The sequence below is a fragment of the Scardinius erythrophthalmus genome (genome assembly GCF_964197995.2).
Source record: "Scardinius erythrophthalmus genome assembly, chromosome: 1".
NCBI lineage: Eukaryota > Metazoa > Chordata > Actinopteri > Cypriniformes > Leuciscidae > Scardinius > Scardinius erythrophthalmus.
In genome coordinates, this window is record NC_138221.1 from 23,443,572 (window position 1) to 23,466,908 (window position 23,337).

The 23,337-nt window shown below is 37.7% G+C and overlaps 1 protein-coding gene and 1 long non-coding RNA gene across 2 annotated transcripts in view; both read left to right on the top strand.

Moving 5' to 3' along the window:
• The window catches only part of LOC308697603 (uncharacterized protein), a 641,328-nt gene that overhangs the window by 278,837 nt on the left and 339,154 nt on the right, over positions 1–23,337 (top strand). The window lies entirely within an intron of this gene.
• LOC308687223 lies at positions 994–22,625 on the top strand. The gene is made up of 6 exons (XR_014029716.1): positions 994–1,416; positions 1,803–1,975; positions 3,861–3,971; positions 14,586–14,661; positions 14,758–14,841; positions 20,288–22,625. It is a non-coding gene; the product is annotated as an uncharacterized lncRNA (long non-coding RNA).

Sequence of the window (23,337 nt, forward strand, 5' to 3'; positions counted from 1 at the left end):
TACAATGGAAGAATTCACTGCAATACACGGGTTTCTTGTATACAAAACAATACCGGATGCGCGCGCATCCAGGAGGCAGAAAACCGCTATCTGTTATGCTGAGTTCTGTAAAAGAACATTGTAATTAACGTAGATTTCGCATTGTTTGTAATTTCTTGTTGACTCAATAATAAACTGCAATTTCAGAGTTGGATCTGTTTGTTTGTGTCTCATATTTAAAACGTCCAACTGTTTACGAATCAAAATCCGGACATACTGTGATGCATGAATTATCATGTTAGACTAAGTTAGTAATGTAATAGCCAATGTTAGCAGTGCAGCATCTGTAGAGCCCGAATTTGCTTTTATATAAGTTAACTTTGTTTACGTTACTTTACGACCTGCAACATTTCATGACAAATATAACGTTTCTTTACTGTAAATCAAAGATTTGACGATGGATTATGTGGGAAGCCATTAGTACCTCCGACCGTGGCGATTATAATCTAAATATTAAAAAACTTAATCTCAGCAATGGTGAGATCTTGCCGGATCCCTAACGTTACGCAATACATGACGATCTTTGGATTGTGGATGACAAGAAGTGGCCAGCAATTGTATGGCCTGATATATAATTATCTTATTCAGACACGTGTGTATACAAGAGAAATTATTAGAGCGTACAAATCCCTTGATGCATACAACTAGCCTACGTGCTATGTGGTCATGTGCAGCTCGTCAAATTACGAATAGAAAGAATATAACATACAACTTCCTCCTTCTGTCCCACTCTTCCATTCGCCTAGATTTGGAATTACGTACAACACGTATAATTTAAATGAGCAGATAAAACACAACAGATAGCCCTGCATGTAAATAAATTACGCAACAACTCCTTGGCATTTTGACTTAGCGACAACACTACCACTTTGTTACTAGCCTAAATCCTTTATTCCGGTACGAAGACCGCGGGTCTTTTGCCTCTTGGTTGCGTGCGCAAGCAGTGATGACGTCGCCGAGAAACCCATGTATGCAGCAGCAGGACACGTGAGCATGGATTGATCTTGCTTTGACTCGACACTCAGTCTCATTAAAATTGCCTAAGCGATCCACATTAATACGTGTGTGTGTTTTGCACAACATAATGTGTTCGCGTGTGGCGAAATGAACGTTTCTAGAGGTTACTATACGCGTAAAACTTAATATATTATAGTTATTGGGGCGAATACGAATCACGATAATAAAAGAAAGCAAACACTTTCACTTTCTCCTATGTCACGTGATTTCAAGGCATCGTTTACAGGGAATGCATTAACGTCACTTTTCCCGCAACCAACACACTCAGCCGGACTGAGTGGCAGAAGAGTGTGTGACTGGATTTAATAGGAGAAACTAAGAAAACACGAGTAAAACAGAGGATTATCAGTTAAACTGAAGGTTGGACTCGATATAGTGTTCCTTACAACTGAGCAAAGATTGCCTGTGAACGCTTTACATAAATACAATATAGATCAATGTGATCACAATATCAATGTTATCGTCATGTCCAGTTGTTTTTTTGTCAGTGTTTAATTAAAATATTTAAGAAAATATTGAATTGATGAGTTGCCAATACAATCTAACAATACAATATGTGATTTTACCCCAAAATTCATCGTATTGACACAAAATGATCCAGTTGTTTCTGTGAACTGAGATCCATTTGCTTCTCTGTAGCTTTCAGCAGTCTGTAAATATACCTCAGATTTCTTGTCGAATCTAGTTGTACAGTCTATCTCAAAGCTCTCTCCCGTTTGGCATATGTTGTGTGTGTTTTTTCTCAGGATTCACGCGGAAAACTAATGATGCCTCTCAGTCTTTTTTCCACTCAGTGTGTGTGGCCAACAGTGACGTCACACGCATACACCCACTTTATATAAAGACCTGCAGAGAGCTTTCACTCCCTATCTGGACTCCAGGAGCTGGACAGACTGACACACAGACAAGAAACGACCAGGTTTGAGTCTATTTCCTAATAATACCAATTGTATTAAATGTCACTTGTATCAGTAATTAATTACTTTAATAGAAATCGTCATGTCTGATATGGAAAAGTTCTGCACAATTGACTGTAGATTGATTTGATTTTAGCACATTATATTGACTAAATACACACCAATACGGTAGCTGTAAACTTTAACCACATGTTTAGGGTGTTTAGGTCAAAACATGAAAACAATTGACTTTATGCACACAGCTGCACTACTTCCTGAACTTAAGCCAGCTCCTTTATTTCCTGTCTTACATTATTGGACACACTGATTAATCCAGGTGTGTCTGATTATTGTTGCTATGACTACTGAGGTCAGGCACACCTGAATTAATCAGTGTGTCCAGTAATGTAAGACAGGAAATAAAGGAGCTGGCTTAAATTCAGGAAGTAGTGCAGCTCTGCATAAAGTCAATTGTGTTCATATTGTATTGCAAAACACTTTTTCTGCTATTGAGGTGGGATACGGTATAAGGTTAGGGACAGGTTTGGTGGTTTAAGGGTGGGTCAACTGTGTAATTATAAATGTAATTACAGAGATAAGTAACAGCTGTAATTACATGCAGGTATTTAACTATATATATAAGTACTGTAAAAACATGTACACAATATGTGCATTGTATCAAACGATTAATTAAAACATTAATGCAGTAGTTAAATACACATAATATAAAGGGGGACCTAGTTTTGCATTAACAAATTAAAGGATTTTGATAATCAAGTTAATGAAACATTGGACCATCGAGAGGTTGAAGATTACTAGAGATCATAAAAACACTGACACATTTTATTGAGAGACTGTGTCTGTTCATCAATAATGCCAAGGTCGTTATAAACACAAAACTGACTTTTTCCGAAATGTCATGTGTTTTACTGGAGATGAGACAGCCTTTTATTTCTCTCATCATTGGGAGTGGCAGACGGCGGCGTCGAGTCTTTCCATATGGCATGTGTGCTAGAGGAATATGGGAGATGGGTACTTACTTATACAAGCGTTTTAAAGGGAAAGAAAAGATGTCATTTTGAGAGATGGACAGGGTCATATTTTTATTTCCAAATCTTTCATTCATGACCTACACTTGTCTATAATCTTTTCAACCTGTCCGCTTTGATATCATTTTCCTAGAAACGTTCATTTCGTCTGAGTGCTTAAAACATAAATATAAAGGAGTTAGATGCGCACCTTAAATATACATGCAAATGTGTGAATATTTGCTAATCGACACATATTTTATTATTGTTTAAATCAGGGTTCCTCAAACTCTGTCCTGGAGGGCCGCTGTCCTGCAGAGTTTAGCTCCAACCCTGATCAAACACACCTGAGCAAGCTAATCAATGTCTTCAGGATCACTAGAAACTCATAGGTGTGTTTGATCAGGGTTGGAGCTAAACTGTGCAGGACAGTGGCCCTCCAGGACCGAGTTTGAGGAACCCTGTTGTAGGGTGTCCCATTTGTCATTTTAGGCCTCAGAAGGGTGCTCGCTGCGGTCGATATGCGCCCTTGATGTGCACTTTTGCCGAGTCACGCACAAAAGTGCGGACTCTTAGGAAGACCACGAGTGCTTAGGGTGCCATTTGGGACAGGGCCACGTGGACACGGGAGAGCACACTTCATGAAACACTTGTCAGAGGACATCATTGTCATTCGCCTTAAAAACAAACGGCGTCCTGAAGACATAAAAGGTGGTGACGTGCTCTAGATGCCCTTTAATACTCATGGTAACACTAGTTGTGACATCACGGGTTGTTGCAGGTCAATGTCATTGTCGCATTTAAAACATGTACTCCTGATAACAAATGTCGACAATACCTTATCCATGTAATGCGAGAGCACTAATATCTCCACTCACAGGTGGATTTCCTTCGCTCTCGAACAAAACTGGACGTGCACTTTCAAGCTCCGTTGCAGACGTCGGTTACGGCATCAGTGCAGTGTCCAGCTCAGGCTCCTTCCCTGCCGTGGGTGAGTGCTCGGGCTCTAGTGGCCGTTAACCCTGGCATCAGCTGAAGGTAAACACACGGCAGACAAATGGAGAATGACAAATGGTCCAGTAGCTCCAGGGAACTGTAATAATTTACAACAAGCAAACTGAGAGATCAAAATGATCAGAAACTGGAGCTAGAAAAAAACGTGTTCTTTATTTTGCAAACGTGTTTCGGCACACAGGCCTTTAGGGCTAATAGATCCCAGCTGTACACATGCTCATTTAAGGACAAACAAGGGCAAATTCAAACTTACAGATAACCAATGAAAAGTCCAACGCATTCTCATCCTTGGACGTCACATACTGACCCTTGTGACATTTCGTCTACATCGAACGCACATGGCACCCTTTAGCGTCAATATGACACGCACAGGATATGGGTAGGTTTAGTTCTGGGGTAGGTTTAGGGTTAGACCGCTAGGAGGCGCCTTCTGGCTCATTTCTATCTGCGTCTCATATTGACGATAAAGGGTGCCATGTGCGTTTCATGCAGACGAAATGTCAACAGCGTCAGTATTATGACGCCTTGGGATGAGAACGGGCTGAAAAGTCAGATGGCATGGTATACACCAATCACATAACATGCCAAGCGAGTGATTACATTTCAGGCCAATAGCCTCTGTTCTTATAGTGAATTTGTAATCAACAAAGACAAAGACATAAAAAGACAAAGACCAAAAGGTTACATTTATGTATGTTAATATCTTCTTAATGGGAATGTACAAATTTAACATCAATCACATACATATAACTGTTAATAAACATGCACAAATTTAGAGAAGTTTTCATAAAAAACACAAACATTAGATCTTTTTTTTATCTTTTATAAAAATTCCCTCAACTCTTCATTCATCCCAGTAGGAAATAAAAATTTAAATGAAAGATTAAAAATGCCTCTCCTCTCTTTCTATTTAGGTAAGTGCCACCTCCTCTTACTGGAATTGTTATGTGTTCAATACTAAAGAATAAAAAAGAAGACAAAGGATGATTACATTCTTTAAAATGTTTTGCAACTGATTTTGTTACATGACCTCTTTTAATCAAACGATGTTTCTCCGACATAAACATTTTTGCAAGGGCATATAACATTTTTGGTATTACGTGTGATAAAACTTTTAATGTTTATGTAATTTTTATAGATGGGATGTTCAAAAAGTTTAATATTATTGGTAAATTGGCAGTTAATGCACTTGCAACATTTATAATTTCCAATAGGGATTGTTACCAAAAGGGCTAACCCTATCCCGAATGAATCCGAAATCGCCCCCTAAACCCTCAATCCCTATTCCCTATAGTCCCCTAATATAGTTCACTATAGTTCAGGACTGAATGAAAACGAGGGAGCAAATTCAGACGGTGGTTAAATGTACATTGGGATTGAATGAGTGCACTCAATAACATCCACTATGGTTTCAGACACCACTACAAATAGATGCCCCTCGAATATTGCCTTATTTGAGGATATAGGGGGCGATTTCACATTCAGCCTATCTCTGCAACACTTTGGATTAGCGACACTAAACCGTTTGTCTGGCATTGACACTCCACCCTGACCTCACCACATTAATTTGGTGACAGTGCCACCTATTGGTCAGAAGCAATGAGCAATTTTGTCACATTACAAGTCATTTTATTTATGGTAGTTTGCTTAAAATCATCTCAATGCCTTTATTTACTCATTTTTGCAGTAGGTCATAAGCTCTTTGCCATGCTTAGCTCTTCATTTTGTCTACACACAGTTAAATTAACACTCCACAGAGTTTATTTGACACCACTGTAAGGGAAACAGGTCAATTTAGCTCAAAGGGAATTATTAATTGATTTATAGGGAATTTTGAAAGAATCAATAATTTTACGGCCAAGCTAATAATCAGCTCTGCAGTGGATTAGCAAGGTAACTTAGATCAGCAGCTTAAGACTGTACATTTGTGAGCGCATAACACAAGAACACTTCTCTTTAAAATACAAACATGACTTAATTGATCATTCCAACACATAAAGCTAATATCTAACACATACAAAAGCACACACACATTCACACAAAATTGGTTCTTCTTGTAGTTCTTGTGATTCTGCTTGTTAACAGCAGGTGTTCATCACTAATGCTTAATCATCACTTAATTAATCACTGAATTGTCTAATTATCATGTGGACATATACAGTAATAGTGTGTTCACACCAAAAGTGATGCGTATATTTGTTTCGCGTTACTCGCTCTAGATTACTCGCTGGATGTTTTTGTGTTTCTCGTGTCACTCGCACGAATAAAAACATCACGCGATTAGGAGCGTCTTCACATTTTTACTTCACTGTCTATGGTCTTCACGCACATCAACAACAACAACAACAACAACAACATTTCTTTCTGCCATTTCTCCATCATTAACCATGTTAACTCGGAGTGTTTCACCGTCTTCTCCAGGAACTACGCCTGAGTGACAGCCGTTTTCAGCACTACACAGCAAAATCCCCAGTGTTAAATTAACACTCCTCGGTGTTTATATGTGTCCACACTACAGGGTGTTAAAAATTAACACTGAAGCAGTGTTGAAGTTAATGAGTTAATTAAGTTAACACTGAAGCAGTGGTGAAGTTAATGAGATAATTAAGTGATTAATTAAGTGATGATTGGCCATTAGTGGTGACACCTGATGATAACAAGCAGACTCACTGAAGGAAAGAGAAACAAGAACAGAAAAAAGAGAAACACAAGAACTACTGACTTCGAGCCATTATTGCACTTATTATTTTACCAGTTTGACTTTATTTTTGTCATACATCTACACACGGTCTTATTTAGATTTAACAGAAGTTTAAATGGTAATGTTTTATGGAATGTTTCGTTTCATGTCACCATTATGGTGGTCAGTGGTTGCTTTAGTTGGGCTCTTGACCCTTTACTATTTAACATTAGTTTTTCTCTGTCTGCTCGAACTCTGTGCTTATAGAGCATATATGTTGTAGCAAGAGAAACTATGACTTTGGGCTGTGTTTCCTGAAAACATCGCAAGCCTAATTTGATCGTACAGACCATTTGTTGCAGTTGGTCTGAGATCAAGTTAAGTTTAAGATGCTTATGGAAATGCGGCCCTGGTTATGATTCAATGATGATATTACTAGTGATCTGATTCAATGATATCACCCAGCATTATAAACTGATTATCTAATTGTTTTATTAATTTTTCACTAAAGTAGTTACTTCTAGCAATGTTTAAAGATCTGAAGGATTTTAAAAACACACACTGATATCAAGAATCTACATATGAATCTCAACAATGGTGACAATCAAACAAATGCTTAATGTTGCAATGCATGATGGGAGCCACCAATCAGAATTTATCAATGGCTGACATCATGCATTGCAGCATGAATAAATTATGCAGCTGAATTGTCCTGTAATTTTCATTGTTTTTTCTGTTGGCTTTTATTTTGCTATTGTTTTGTTCTGACTTTAGTAGCTTGTTTTGTGATGTTCAGAGTTGATCTGTTTGTCACTAGTTTGTTTTTTGTCACCATTGTTGAGACTCATAAGCTGATTATTGATGTCTGTGCGTTTAAACACAATAACTTTTTTGCTCAAAGTATTTTCAAAATTTTTGATATTGCTGTTGGATCTCAAACTGTAGAATCTCAGAGCTACAATCACCAATAATAAAACAAGACATCAAGAATATAGTCAAAGATTTAGACTCTGAATGACATCAGTGAATCAGGACACTACATGATGATGATGTTTTTATCATCGAAACATATTGTCAGCAGGTCATGTTTTCTCTTGCAGTAACAAATGTGCTTTATAAACACAGAGTTGTAGCAACCAGAGAAAAACTAATATTAAAAAATGTAAAGGGTCAAGAGCCCAACTAAAGCAAACACTGACCACCAAAATGGTAACTTGAAAAGAAAAATTCCATAAAACATTACCGTCTAAACTTCTGTTGAATCTCAAGAACTTTTGTCAATGTATGACAGGAATAAAGTCAAACTGGTAATAAGTGCAACAATGTGTAATGACTCGAAGTCAGTTGTAGTTCTTGTGTTTCTCTTTTTTTCTGTTTTTTCTCTTTCCGTTAATGATTCTGCTTATTAACATCAGGTGTCACCACTAATGGCCAATCATCACTTAATTAATCACTTAATTTTCTCATTAACTTCACCACTGCTTCAGTGTTAACTTAATTAACTCATTAACTTCAACACTGCTTCAGTGTTAATTTTTAACACCCTGTAGTGTGGACACATATAAACACTGAGGAGTGTTAATTTAACACTGGGGATTTTGCTGTGTACTTGAGGGTGACAGGTGCCCAGTGCACTGACTTATCAAAATGCAGTTGTTGAAAACTGATTGGCTTGCACGACAGCGCGTCATACGAATTTTACGCTTGAATTGAAATTTTTTAACTTGTGCGGAAGACGCGATTGAGGCGAATATTGGCAAACGTGTCGCCCAATTCACATCTATTCGCATCTTTGCATTGACTTTGTATTAAATCTACTCACACAAATAATTCAATTTGCATTTGAGTATTTTGCTGTGGGGTTAAAAGTTGTAAGATGAAAATAAACAGCGTGAAACACAATTTAACAGTGATCAACTGTAAATTAATTTACGGCAACAAACTGTAGAAAAACATTAATTTACTGGCAACCACAGCTTACCGTAAAATCAAGGAAAAAACAATATTATACTGGAAAACATAACAGTCCTTTGTATTAAACTAAGTTAATTTAACTGAAATGTTAGTGAACGTTAATAGTTGATAAGGTGAGTTAATATTAAACTGAGCTGTTTTTATGTGTTTTTGCACAAGATAGATCAGTAACACTTTATTTTAAGGTGAATTAATTACACGTCACAATCAAATTAGTCATATATGCATTTCAGCAGAATGTTATGGAATTTATAGTCTATGAAATGTATTGTTAACTCAATAACTACAACTCTTAATTAACAATAAACTCTTTATTGTTCCATCGCTAACAACATAGCCACTCATCCGATGCCACTCAGGCTAGACTGAACTCCCAAAAAACAAAACCCGCGCTTACCCATAAAGGGTGCTCTTTTGCACATGCGCAGTAAAAGAAAACATAACTTAACAATCTCCCTTTTTTCTTTAAAAAAAAAATAAATAATAGTGTTCAAGTTTAGAACATAAGCATTTGTTATTATTATAACAGGATAACTTAAGTGCTTCAGTTTAAATGACTAGACATTGACAAAACATAAGCAAATAATTGTCAAGTCCATTCAGTGCTTAAGATAGCAAACACCTGTGCTGAGAGCTTTCAGAAGGCCAAGTGCAGATGCACCCTTTTTTGTCAAGCAATTAGCTAGCTGCTCTTTAGTGTCAGACCACAAGATCTGCCGAATAGTTCCAGAGTGTATAAGTTCCTTCATACTGCTGATTTCCAGGCGCAGTCTCTTTTCGGTTACAGATTTTGTAGATTTGAGAGCATCGAGGAGGGAATGATTGTCTATTACACACACAATAGGCACATTGATGCATGAGCAGCCACCAGTGGTAATCTCAGAGTATAGTGTAGCGAGAAAAACTGCACTATCAACTCCATCTGCAAGTGCCAAAGTCTCTCCTGCTAAGGTACTCCGTACAACTCTCCTGATCCGTTTTGACTGCCAAGCTATAGGTGAAAATTTTCCATTTTCCCCCATAAGCATGATGAAATGTCCACCCTGCGTGCCACCGTCCTGAAGATTTCCCATTGAGGAATCACTGTACACCACCAATTTAACAGAACTGTTTTCCCCTAAGTACTGGAACCTCAAGATGACCTCTTCTGATTTCAGTTTTCTGATAAGTTTATTTGCACAATGCAGGGTCTGAACAGTAGCATGCTTTGTGTTAGATGCCAACATGGATATGTCATATATTATGTCAGGTCGGCTTTGCCTGGCAACCCACAATATTTGTCCAATCTTTGATTTTAGCATATCCATCTCAACGTCTGTCAATGATGCTTCACGTTGTGTCGCTCTGGTTGGATCCACTGGGATGGGTTGCAGATTTTTTATATACGTTCCTTGTTGTACTTGTATTTCATCCTCCTTAGAATGTACTTCTATTCCAATGTAGCTGAAACTGTCTTGTTCTTCCCGTCCGACTTGAAAGGCAGCTTTCAATTGAGGAATGATATTTGTGGAGAAGGCATCTGTACCACCCCAAATAAAGTCATCCACATGTGACGCAAGAATCCCCATCACCTTGCAGGAATCATCCACCCAGTAAAATACTGCCGGATCTACCTTTGACACTGTAGCTCCCAATTGTTGCATGGTGTCTTTCACTCTGTTATACCAGAATAAAGAAGCATCTGTTAGGCCATAAACACATTTTTTCAACTTCCATATGGTTCCTTTGTTCTGCACTTCTTGTGGAGGGTGAATGTAAATATCTCTGGTTAGCTCTTTACCTTGTAAAAAGGCTGCTTTAATGTCCATGGAGTTTAACTTCCATTTATTTTGACATATGACTGCCATGATCATTTTTAGAGACTCCGAGGCACATGTAGGTGAGTCTTTGGGAAGGTCTTGAGTGTTCATTTCTTCAAAGCCTCTCGCCACTAGTCTAGCCTTACGTACAACTCCAGCAGTTGTTTCTTTAAGTGTGCACACCCACCTCGTGGAGATGCATTTCTGGCCTTCATCTTTCTCTTCTTCAAAGACGTTATTTCTTTTCCAGGTGCTGAGTTCTGTATTTTTTGCAGGCATGAAGAGATCATCATGTACTATCAATATATCATCTTCATTGTAGTCAGTGCTCAACTTAGCATGTTCAAATGAAATCACCTGAACATTGTCCATTTGTCCTAGGTTGACTGATGCGGTTGTGCCTTCAATTTCCTCAGGCTCAGTGTACTGCAAATTGTACCAGTTTTTGTGCTTGCCATTTGCCTTTCCTGCTCGGCCGAGGATTTTTCCAGTATGTATTTGTCCACTTTGATTATCTGTGTATTTAACTATTTGATCTTTTTTTAGCCTTAGACCTTCACAGTTAGTGGATGAGCAGGCTTGTGGCATGTGGGATTGATCAAGACTATCCTCTTCAGGTAGCACTGATGCAGAAGGTTCACTGACATCTTCAGCATTAAGAGGTTCATCATTTTCTGGTGTCATTTCCTCATTTTCACTTTCGGAGTCACTGAGATCTGCTGCTGGTGTTCTTGTGGGATTTTCATCTGTTTTCATTTGTTCTCTTTCTGTGTCCTCCAGTTTTGTTTGTGGGTCATCCACCTTTCTTAGTCTGGACTGATGCACTCGAACATAGGTTCCACCATGCCTGACAAATACAACCACACTATCTTGGCCTATGACCACACCTGGACCTTTCCACTCATTAGAGCTGGGCGATTTTTTCCCCTAAAAAAATCTGCGATTTTTTTATAAAAAACTCGATTTACGATTCGATTCGATTTTTTCTCCCCCCATTTAAAACAAAATAACTGTGAACTGTAAATATATTTTAAATAAATATATTTATTGTATTTAATTAAAGTGCATCAACATAAACAAAATTGCAAAGGCAAACCCTTTCTCTAACTGAAAAGTCACTGTGCAGTGTGCAACAAAGATTGTTAAACATCCAAATTATTTACACTGTATTTGGATTGAGCTAATAAAACAACAAAAAATCCTGAGGTAACTCTTATGCCTGGTTCAGATTACACGATTTTGACTCCTAAAAATCTTGTCATGTCGTGGACAAGAAACATGTCAGACTACACATTGGTTTACGACCAGTCATCGCGAGCCGTCTCACACTCTCATTCACTCGCACATATAGGCTACACAAGGTCACTCACATAGCTTACATGCACACACACACTCTCACTCACTCTCCCTCACTCACTCGCGCGCCGTCGTCGTCTTGAAGGACCGTTAAAAAATTAAACATGCTAGTCTTTTTGTCGTGATGTCGTGAAGCATCGAGGGCTGCGCCGCAGGGAGCGTTCTACGTACGGAAACCCCGAAGGAAGATTTGGCGAATGCAAAATGTATGTATTGGGAGAAAAAAAAAACTAAAAAATCGATTTTTTGAAAATATGAATCGATTTGACCTACCAACTCGATTTTTAAATCAAATCGATTTTTTTCCCAGCCCTACCACTCATTACAATCTACTCGCTTATAATACACTTTGTCCCCCGTTTCATATCTGTCATCAACAGGCCGCAGTTGCTTACGAAGGGCTCTTCTGATCCTCTCTGAGCATTCAGCTTCTGTGAACGCTGTTCTCATTGCATGTAGTGTGGTGATTTGTTTAGCTATCCAACTACTCATACTTGTTTCCAGAGCTGGAGGCTTATTGGTGAGGACTGAGGGAAGATTTGGGTTCTGCCCAAACACTAATTGGTAGGGGCTATAACCATGCACATTGTGCATTGAGTTCTTTGCCATTAGTGCCCAATCTAGTGCCCCGTTGTTTTAATTTCAATGTTAAACCTTTCAGCCATGTCCTTCATTTCGTCATTATTAAATTCACCTCCATTATCACTAAACAGTCTGCATGGGGGACCATGAACACTTATCCAGCAGTGAATAAAGTGCTTCACTATCTCTCTTGGGTTCTTTGTGGTGACAATACTCCCTGCACTGAAGCGTGTGAAGTGATCAATAGCATGCACATACCATACTCCATGCTCAAGCTCATGTAAGTCCACAGCCACAGTCTCATTGTAGGCTGATGCCATAGGCAAACCCACTATCGGCTTATGTTTTGGCTTGCTGTATCTGCTACATGTATCACAGTTTTTGACAATATTCTTGAGAATTGTGTTGCTTTCTTCATCGTGATTACCTGAGCATGCCAATAATTTTTTCAGTCTATCAGCTGAAGCATGTTCAAATTGTCTGTGTAGTTTCAGTAGGACTGTCTCCTTTTCTTTTGTTGTCATTTTTTCTGTCACAGCAAGAATTTCATTTTCATTTTGTGTCTTGTTCTCACTTGTCTCCTTTTCATCTGAATGACCGTCTTCTCTCAAATTCACACAGTAATGTCCTGAAGATGTTAATTCAAGTTTAACAGGTTGTTTAAACATTGTTGCTTTGTCATGTGCAATGTCCAGAACTGCACTGGCTCTTTTCAATGAAGTCTTGCTTAAAAGCATTGGTATTTCTGCAGGAACAACTTCTGTCTCTATTTTGCATCTAGTATGTCCTATCCTTGCTGGTATAGTAACTTTCCTTGTGGAATAAACAACCTTGCCATCACCAAATCTGAAAGGTCGTGCACTTTGTTTGTCATCTATTTTTAGTAACTCACTCTGTGGCAGCCCACTTGTATAATCTTCAAGCCATTTTTCTCCACACACAGTTCTTGTACAGGCTGTGTCAATCACAGCTGATCCCAAAGCCTCCACCATGAAAATTTCTGTGTTAGACAAAGATTCATTTGAAAACAAAGTGATGTTACATTCTTCAATGTCATCTTTTAGTCCTTCATCTTTTGTCAGTCTTACATTTTCCTTTTTATTTGGACAGTCCTTTGCCCAGTGATACGTGCTTTGGCAAATTGCACATTTCGTTCTTCTTCCATATTTATCAAGGGGGTTTGTACCTTGAGCTATGGTTTGGGGTTGTTGTGTAGTGTTTGACTTGTATCCCCGTTTTCCCGAGTATCTCGTGTAATAAGCACTGTCACTATCTGTGTTTTGCAGTGCACTGCCGCCCTCTCGTGGTGAAGTAACGTTATCTCCAAAAATTCTTTTCAAGGCTGATTTCATATCAGTGAAAGAAACGCTAGAGCAAGCTGTAAGTGCTAACTGTTTATCTTTAACAGTAAGTCCCGCAGTATCGAGTAGCTTAAAGGCTAGTACGGCATCAGGAAGCTCCATTTTGAACTTACGTAGCCTGTTGTATCGACGCTCAAACTCGACGATGTATTCCACCTTAGAAACACCGCTCTCTAGTGATCCGGTCAAACTCCGTGTATGCCTCGTATTGCCGATCTTTTTCTTCTTTTAAAAACACTGATTCCAATTTCGCTATGAGTGTTTGCATTCCAGTGTCATCGTTCAAATCCTCAGCGGAAATTTCCAGAGCACTGTCCCTTGCTCGGCCCGTTAGTGACAAAGTAACTGCCAAGGCTTGTTTTTTCTTCTCCAGGTCAGTAACCCGTCTCCAGATTTCAATCTCATTTTTCCAACTTTCGTAAGCCGTCTTCTCGTCAAACGGTGGGGGATTTTTGTAATTCCCAGCAGCAGCCATCCTCTGCTACCAATGTTAACTCAATAACTACAACTCTTAATTAACAATAAACTCTTTATTGTTCCATCGCTAACAACATAGCCACTCATCCGATGCCACTCAGGCAAGACTGAACTCCCAAAAAACAAAACCCGCGCTTACCCATAAAGGGTGCTCTTTTGCACATGCGCAGTAAAAGAAAACATAACTTAACAGTATTTCCTCTGAATACATTTTATGAGATGGGTGTATTGTAGGAGCCAACAAGCAACTGGCTTTCATTTTATTTTTAATAACACCTTAGTCTACACACTATGTAAAGAGTACATTATTAAACCTGTTTTGTGTGTGTGTGTGTGTGTGTGTGTGTGTTTGCTGTGTGCAGCGTAAAACAGAACTGGTGTAAATCAGAGCAGCAGAAGTTTCTGTTTATCTGACAGATCCTCAACAAAACTCATCATGTGAGTATCTTTCTGTCTCTACATAAACTTCAGTCCTGAATCAAGCAGAATTTTGACACAAAGGTTTGTTTGTTTTTTCATTGTTTTTTGGGCCAGACCTGATAAAAAGATCACTGAAGACTTTGAAGACCAACACCAGATTGAGTCAAGAGTGCTTGATTCCAACTTGATTCCAAAATGGTAAGACCACTTAAGAGAAAAAAACATCTGATGAAACTTTAGATTAAATATTTATTTTCAATTTTTTTAGTTTTTTTTGTTTCAAGTCCTTAAACCATGTAGAACACTCTAAATAATAATTAACTATGACATTAAAACAGAGAATGACTGCTGGCAAGAGAATGATATCAAGCGAATTTGGGAAGAAATACAAACGAATGGATAAAACCTCAGATGATAGAAAACAGTGTGCTTATGTTATAATTTTGCAGATTGGTTAAAGATTTGTTTGTAATGAGTGTAACAACAAGTAACTCAAGAGAATCGTCATGCTATAACTGTCCAACATAGGCACATTGTTTCGGCCCAGATCCGGCCCACATCTGGCACACGTGTTAAGATGATCTGGCCCACATGCAGCGTGGAATGACGGCCCTTGGGTGGCCCACTCCTGTTTGCCAGATCTGGGCCACAAGCAGGCCATAGCAATGCCACATGTCAGCCAAGAGCAAAGAAATAAACCAGAACGGGACCTTATCTGAGCCACAAAATCAGTGTATATTAAATATAGAGTCATCTCAGCCTTAATAAGCCTGTTAACAAGCAGAATTACTGAAGGAAAGAAGAGAACAGAAAAAGAGATGAGCAGAAACACAACTACAACTGACTTTAGCCACAGCCTTAGATGAAATCAGCTGAAGAGAAAAGAAGACATTAAATCTGTGAAGAGCTGAGCAGAGGAGGATTAAACAACTCCACAAACAGCATTACCAGCTTCACTTATTACTAACTAGTTTTTGAGAATTATTAGAGGTGTAGATGTTGATGTTGGGCAGTCTGACTCTTGGCTTTCTTATGCAAGTTTGTGGTCTTTGTAACAGTGTTTACCAAAACACGTAATTGTTACAAAGGAGGCCAGAAACAAATATGATCAGGTGATGTAGTTTTAACCATCATGAATTAGAATGATTCACTAATCTCATCACTTACCATAAATGGTTACTTGTTATTAAAAAAGATACTTTTCACCAACGATTATTTCTTGCCACAGAACAGACATTCTAAATTGTGATTATTAAAATACATTGTGGGGAAGATTAATTTAAATTATCATATTTTCTGGCTAGTTTATAGTTTTTTATTTTTTTTATTTATATATAAACCATACTTTCACCCAAACTGAAAAATTGTAAAAGTTTAAATTAGTAAATTTTCTATAAATATTTTTGAGTCTTTTTTTTTTTGTCTTTTCTGACAAACTCCAGTTCTTGTTAAAACATGCAAATTCTGTGCATTTTGAGCACTTTTTGTGTGAAATCATATTCATTTTGTCCATCAAAGTGTGCTTTCACTTTAATTGAGCACGTGCAGCTAGTGATGGGGACGAGACCGCCTATGCCGAGTCCGAGTCAAGACCGAGTCTTTGAAGGGTCGAGACCGAGTCCGTTGGTTTTCAAATAGCTACAGTCGAGTCCGAGTCGAGACCGAGTCTTTGAGGAAGCAAGTCCGAGTCGAGACAGAGTCTTTAGGAGTCGAGACCAAGACTATAAAAACATGTCAGTTTTCATATTCATGATTTAATATCACCCCAGTTAATAATCAACAGTTAGGCCTACAGACTAAGCTATATTGGGAATTGTTTAGAGGAGCAGTCTTAACGTCTTAATGTGGACTATGCTTTTACTATCATTAAAAAAATCCTACCACATGCATCATCTTCTGCCTATTTTTCTAAACTGCTTCAACAGTGCTGCTCTGTCATCAACATGTTAAGCCCACCCTGACTTTTTTAATCATAGTTAGGACATGCAGAGCAAATTAAAGTTTTCTAGTTGTATGTATTCTAGTGATGGGGACGAGACCGCCTATGCCAAGTCCAAGTCAAGACCGAGTCTTTGCAGGGTCGAGACCGAGTCAAGACCGAGTCTTTGAAGGAACAAGTCCGAGATGAGTCAGAGAAAGCAGAAATCAGTCTCGAGACTGGTCTCCTACATCAGTGGTTCCCAAACCTGTCCTGAAGGCCCCCCAACACTGCATGTTTTCTTTGTCTCCCTACTCAAACACACCTGATGCAACTCATCAGCTCATTATCACATGGGTTAATTGAGCTGATTAGTTGAATCAGGTGTGTTTGATTAGGGAGACAAAGAAAACGTGCAGTGTTGGGGGGCCTTCAGGACAGGTTTGGGAACCACTGTCCTACATCACTATGAGCAGCAAAAAATAGACTCAGCTCCGAAACCCCCGCTTCACTGCTGCTCACCCGCTGCTCCTGCTCCCGGTGTGAATGCACTCATTGATTAACATGCACGCCGGAAAAAAAATATGCGTCGATGAAGCTTGTGGTGTGAAACGGCAGTAAGGCTGTGTCTGGAAGTCAGATGTAGTTCTTGTGTTTCTCTTTTCTTCAGTGATTCTGCTTGTTATCATCAGGTGTTTTCAATAATCAAACAATCATCACTCAATTAATCACTTAAAGGAGAACTCTGGTCAATGTTAACATTGAGCTCATATTTTTTTTCGTAAATTTGTAGTGCTGTCAGTACAGAGAACAACGACAAAAATCGGTGTTGCCTACACCGTCTTATCCTCTTTTTAAAATTTGCACCCTGTTGACTTCAATGGGGCAAGTTTTAAACTTGCTTTTAGCCTCTTAACATCCTTGATGTGTCATTACAAGTGCACAGCCAATGTGAGTGATTCCTTCAGAGTGAACGTGGTGAATCTGACTGCAGTAGATGTGAAAGATACACAGCAAAAACTCCAGTGTTAAATTAACACTCCTGGGAGTGTATATGAGTCCACACTCAAGAGTGTAAAGTGTTAAAATATGAGTGTTAAATTAACACTCAAGAGTGTTAAAGTTAATGAGCTAATTAAGTGATTATGATTGAGCATTATTGAAGACACCTGATGTTAACAAGCAGAATCACTGAAGGAGAAAATCACAAATTGTAAGTTACCATTAAGGTGATGGGTGTTTGCTTTAGTTGGGCTCTAGACCATTATATGTTTACTTTAAATTTAGCTTGTCTGCTGTTATTGATTTATAACAGTCAGTTGAACAAAGAAAAAAAAGTGATTTGATGGTGTTGGTTATATTACGACAATCATCATTTGAACTTGATCAATGAACTCCTTAAAATTCTTCTTTCTGACTATGGGTTATGTTCTTGGTTACAGCATAACTGTGAATCTGCATACTTGCCCAGAATTTTTGATATAATATAAAGGATTTCTTAAAAGTTGATTAAAAAAAAAATCATTCTTTTAGGCACACACAGATGTCAAGATTCAGTCTATGCATCTCAACAATGGTGACGAGCAGAATATTCAATTAGGAAAAGTAAATTACATAGACAATTCAGACCATAATTTATTCATACCGCAATGCATGATGGGAGCCATTAATGAGTTGTGATTGGTGGCAGCCACTGCAACATGCTTTATTATTGTCACCATTGTTGAGATTCACAGGCTGATTATTGATGTCTGTGTTTCTAAATAAATTAATTCAAAAGTCTTTTGATCAGAACAATGTTTATGAAATATTTTTGGATTATATGAAAAATACTGAAAATCATATACTGTAAAATCACAGAGTTGCTGTAATTAACAAGTTAAGCCATCTCAATAAGTTTTTTTTTTCAGATCACAACATGATTATGTCAAAACATAACCAACACCATCAGATCACATTGTCTCTTTGTTCATCTGACTGTTATAAATCAATAACAGCAGACAAGCAAAATTTTAAGTAAACATATAAGGATCAAGAGGCCAACTAAAGCAAACACAAATCACCATACTGGTAACTTACAATTTGTGATTTCCCTCCTTCAGTGATTCTGCTTGTTAACATCAGGTGTCTTCAATAATACTCAATCATCACTAAATTAATCACTTAATTATCTCATTAACTTTAACACTCTTGAGTGTTAATTTAACACTCATATTTTAACACTTTACACTCTTGAGTGTGGACTCATATACACTCCCAGGAGTGTTAATTTAACACTGGAGTTTTTGCTGTGTATGGATAAAAATGATGTTATTTCAGCCAGCGCACATACCTGTATTTACATCCTGTTTTCGATCGAAGTCCACAGTAATCGATTGTCGAGTTCTCCACTGTTGCTTGAAACAGGATGTAAATACACTTCAGACTCTTCTGTGAAGTGGTCTGAACATACTTTTGTGTCCACGTGTATCTGTAACGTTAGATATTAAATGATTGTTATCCATTGTTGAGTTCACACAGTTAGTTATACCTATGATCACGCACGTGAACTCGACAATACTAATTACAGGTGCTGGTCATAAAATTAGAATATCATCAAAAAGTTGATTTATTTCAAGAATTCAACTTAACAGGTGAAACTAATATATTATATAGACTCATTACATGCAAAGTGAGATATTTCAAGCCTTTATTTGTTATAATTTTGAAGATTATGGCTTACAGCTTATGAAACCCACAAAATCAAAATCCCAGAAAATTAGAATATTACATGAAATCACACAGTAATTACACAGTGATACCATGGTCATTGAACCAGGTTTTGGTTCTTTTGGCAGTGTGGGCAGGTGCAAATCCTGCTGGAAAATGAAGGAAGCATGAAGTGCTCTGAAAATGTCCTGGTAGAAGGCTGCGTTGACTCTGGATTTAATAAAGCACAGTGGACCAAAGTCCTCTTTTCTGATGAGAGCAAATTTTGCATCTCACTTGGAAACCAAGGTCCCAGAGTCTGGAGGAAGAATGGAGAGGCACACAATCCAAGATGCTTGAAGTCCAGTGTGAAGTTTCCACAGTCTGTGTTGGTTTGGGGAGCCATGTCATCGGCTGGTGTTGGTCCACTGTGCTGTCCACTCAACGCAGCCGTCTACCAGGACATTTCCAGAGCACTTCATGCTTCCTTCAGCAGACAAGCTTTATGGAGATGCTGACTTCATTTTCCAGCAGGATTTGCACCGGCCCACACTGGCAAAATAACCAAAACCTGGTTCAATGACCATGGGATTATTGTGTAATTACTGTGTGATTTCATGTAATATTCTAATTTTCTGGGATTTTGATTTTGTGGGTTTCACAAGCTGTAAGCTATAATCATCAAAATTATATCAAATAAAGGCTTGAAATATCTCACTTTGCATGTAATGAGTCTATATAATATATTAGTTTCACCTGTTAAGTTGAATTCTTGAAATAAATCAACTTTTTGATGATATTCTAATTTTATGACCAGCACCTGTAGAACTAATAGTTTGATAGCTAGCTAACGCAATCTTATTATTTAGACGTGACAAAAATAAAAGAAATTCAATTCAATTAACTTAATTGGATTGTTTACAAAAAGACTTTATAATATGTTGAAATTATATGAACATTAACTTAATTGATTCATGTGGAACCGATGGACATGATCAAATCATGTAAATCCAACACGCATTTTTTTTTTTTTTTCAGTTCGGAGGTTCTAAACGCAGATGTTCAGCAAAAGATCAATCGGAATCCAAACATTCAAATCAGGCTTCAGAGATTTTCTTCATACGGATCCCATTCTCAGGCATGCTTAATAATGAACAAATCATTGATAAATGTACATCTAGTGAAGATAAACAAAATGGCAGCAGAACCTATAGATTAATTGACGGAGTTCCTTCAGGCACTGACATAAGGATAAGAAAATCTTATGTCATGTCATTCGACAATAGAACCAAGAATGCTGAATGGGTGTATGAGATACTGAACAAGAGTACTTTACCTGCAAATATGATAGCTGAAAGGGATCCAAAGTGTCCGAAGCAAATGAGCTTTGGAACGAACACATTTAATGACGAACACTATCATCAAGGTCATCTTGCTGCGGCTGCCAATCACACGTGGTGTATGGAAGCCTATCATGACACTTACTTGATGAGCAACATGGCACCACAGCTTAGGGACTTAAACAGCAGCGTCTGGAAAATCCTTGAGAATTATTGTCGAGGCCTAGTTCTGGAAGACAACGTCCGTAATGTGCATGTGTACACTGGACCACTTTACCTGAGTGAGTCAACAGAAGGAACTGATACTGAGTCTGGGTCTGAGAATTTACATCTGTCTGACTCAAGAGAAATGGAGCGTTTGGGAGGAAAAGTAAAGCCAACTCACTTCTTTAAGGTGGTGATTGTTGAAAACGAGAATGGGACAGTAAAAGAGCCAGAATGCTATCGGATGCCCAATACGGATACAGAATACAAGAAAACCTTAAAAAAGTATAAAATCGACATGGCAGACATAAAAGACAACAAAGAAAAAATAATGGATTTACTATTCCACTATTGGAAGCACATTGACGATATTGAGGATCAGTCTGGGCTGAAATTCAAAAAACGCTGTCCCAATGTGGATCTGGTGAAATCTATAACATTACAGACGATTACATTGTCAGGAGAACACAAAAATGGAGAGTTATGCAGCACTACTATAGATGTCAATTGCCTGTTTCAGGCGTGATTGTGTCACAGGAGCGAGGATCCCAGAATGCAACCAGACTTAAGAGAAAATGCTGAATTATTATTTTAAATGTAACTATTGGGTTTCAACTTACTCAAATATTTAACAATGCAAATATTTTAAGCTGTTTAAATGTCACTTATATCTTATCAAGAAGCGATCTTATAGATTTTTATTTATTTTGTACATAAATGGACCAGTGAACATGTTTAGAACATATTGAGTTTGTGAAACCTGTTTTGTTTTCAGTTGAGTATAACTCTCAATAAAGTCCAGTACAAACGTTACTGCCGCTCATCAACGGCAGCTGTCACAGTTGCTAGGCGACAACAGCTTTCCTCCGTAGGACAGTAGACCGCCCCATTCAACAACGCTCGATTCAAACTTTGTGGACTTGGAAGGTGCAGTAAATTCATAAATTCCCTCATTAGTGTGTTTGGATGAACTGACCATCTGAAGGAAAGTTTAGCAGTTAGCTTTTTACTAGGTATAATCCTATACTGTATATAGATGCACACCATTCAAAAATGTTTCTCATGATCTTAAACACACTGGTATAATTTTTTGTGTGAAATTACAGTATATATTCCAGGTTAACAAATTGCATGACTTTCTCAGTAATTCCACAGTAGGACTTCTCTTGTATCTAACTGCACACTTAGAATATCATACTGTGTTTCTACAGTGCATTTGTATTACCCAGCATGCAGTGCGGCATGAATAGATTATGCTGTAGAGTTTCTTGATGATGTCACATCTTTCAAAGTCGATTCTCAGCAGTGTTATTGTAAAATAATACTCTTTAAACATGTACATTTCTGGCAATTGTTTACACTGCACCTTTTGATCTGAGAGATTGAGCTTAATTGCTTGAATTATTATTTTTATTGTAGACAAACATATGATTATGCTTATTTATTTATTTATTTACAAAACTAAATATTGTGAAATGTGCAGTTCTGCAAATTAAGGGTGTTTTCTTTGAAGAAGCTAAAATAAACCTCACTTATAAAAACTGATTTATTTGACATTCTTTATGTACACAATTCCCATTGTTCATATTGTTTTTATAGTTTGGATGTCTTTTTTCTATTATTCTATTTTATTATCAAAACATAATGAGTGTTTCCAAATGTGTAGCCTATCTGAGTGAACTAACGCATTTATGTGTTTTAATAAGCAGTTAGATATTTACTCATAATTATATAATTCTGTACTCTTCCTTTGATGTGTTTGCACTGGTTTTGTATTGTAATAAAGGAGCCATTAATCACGATTCTGGTGACTTCAAATAAAACATTCAATGAAACATCAAACCTCAGTTAATTCTCAATAAGAGCTCGTCTATGTAGATTCATGATGTCTGAAACATCCAGGTAATAAAATGTACAAACAAACTTCTAACCCATCAATAACCTATAACATTGAAAAGGAATGTTTAATTCAAATACACATAAGAACAATGAATTTTACACATTTTGCAGTCTGTATAAACTCGTAGAAGAGATTAAAGGGATAGTTTACCCAAAACCCCACCCAAACACGTCAGCCCTTCGTTCTTCTTTGGAACACAAATTAAGATATTTTCTGACTCCTCCATGGACAGCAATTTTATTACCACTTTCAAGGCCCAGAAAGGTAGTAAAGATTGTTAAAATAGTCCATGTGACTCCAGTGGTTCAACCTAATGTTATGAAGCGATGCAAAAATATGTAATAGTGTGGAAAAAAATCGCACAAAAAGTATTCTCGTTGCATCATAGCAATAAGGTTGAACCACTGTAGTCACGTGGACTATTTTAACAAAAAGTTATTTATATACAATATTTTGTCCCCAGTGTTAAATTAACACTCCTCGGTGTACATATACTGTAGGCCCAACTACAGGGTGTTAAAATTAACACTGAAGCAGTGTTGAAGATAATGAGATAATTGATTAATTAAGTGATGATTAGTAGTGACACCTAATGTTAATAAGCAGAATAATTGAAGGAAAGAGAAACAAGAAGAACAGAAAAA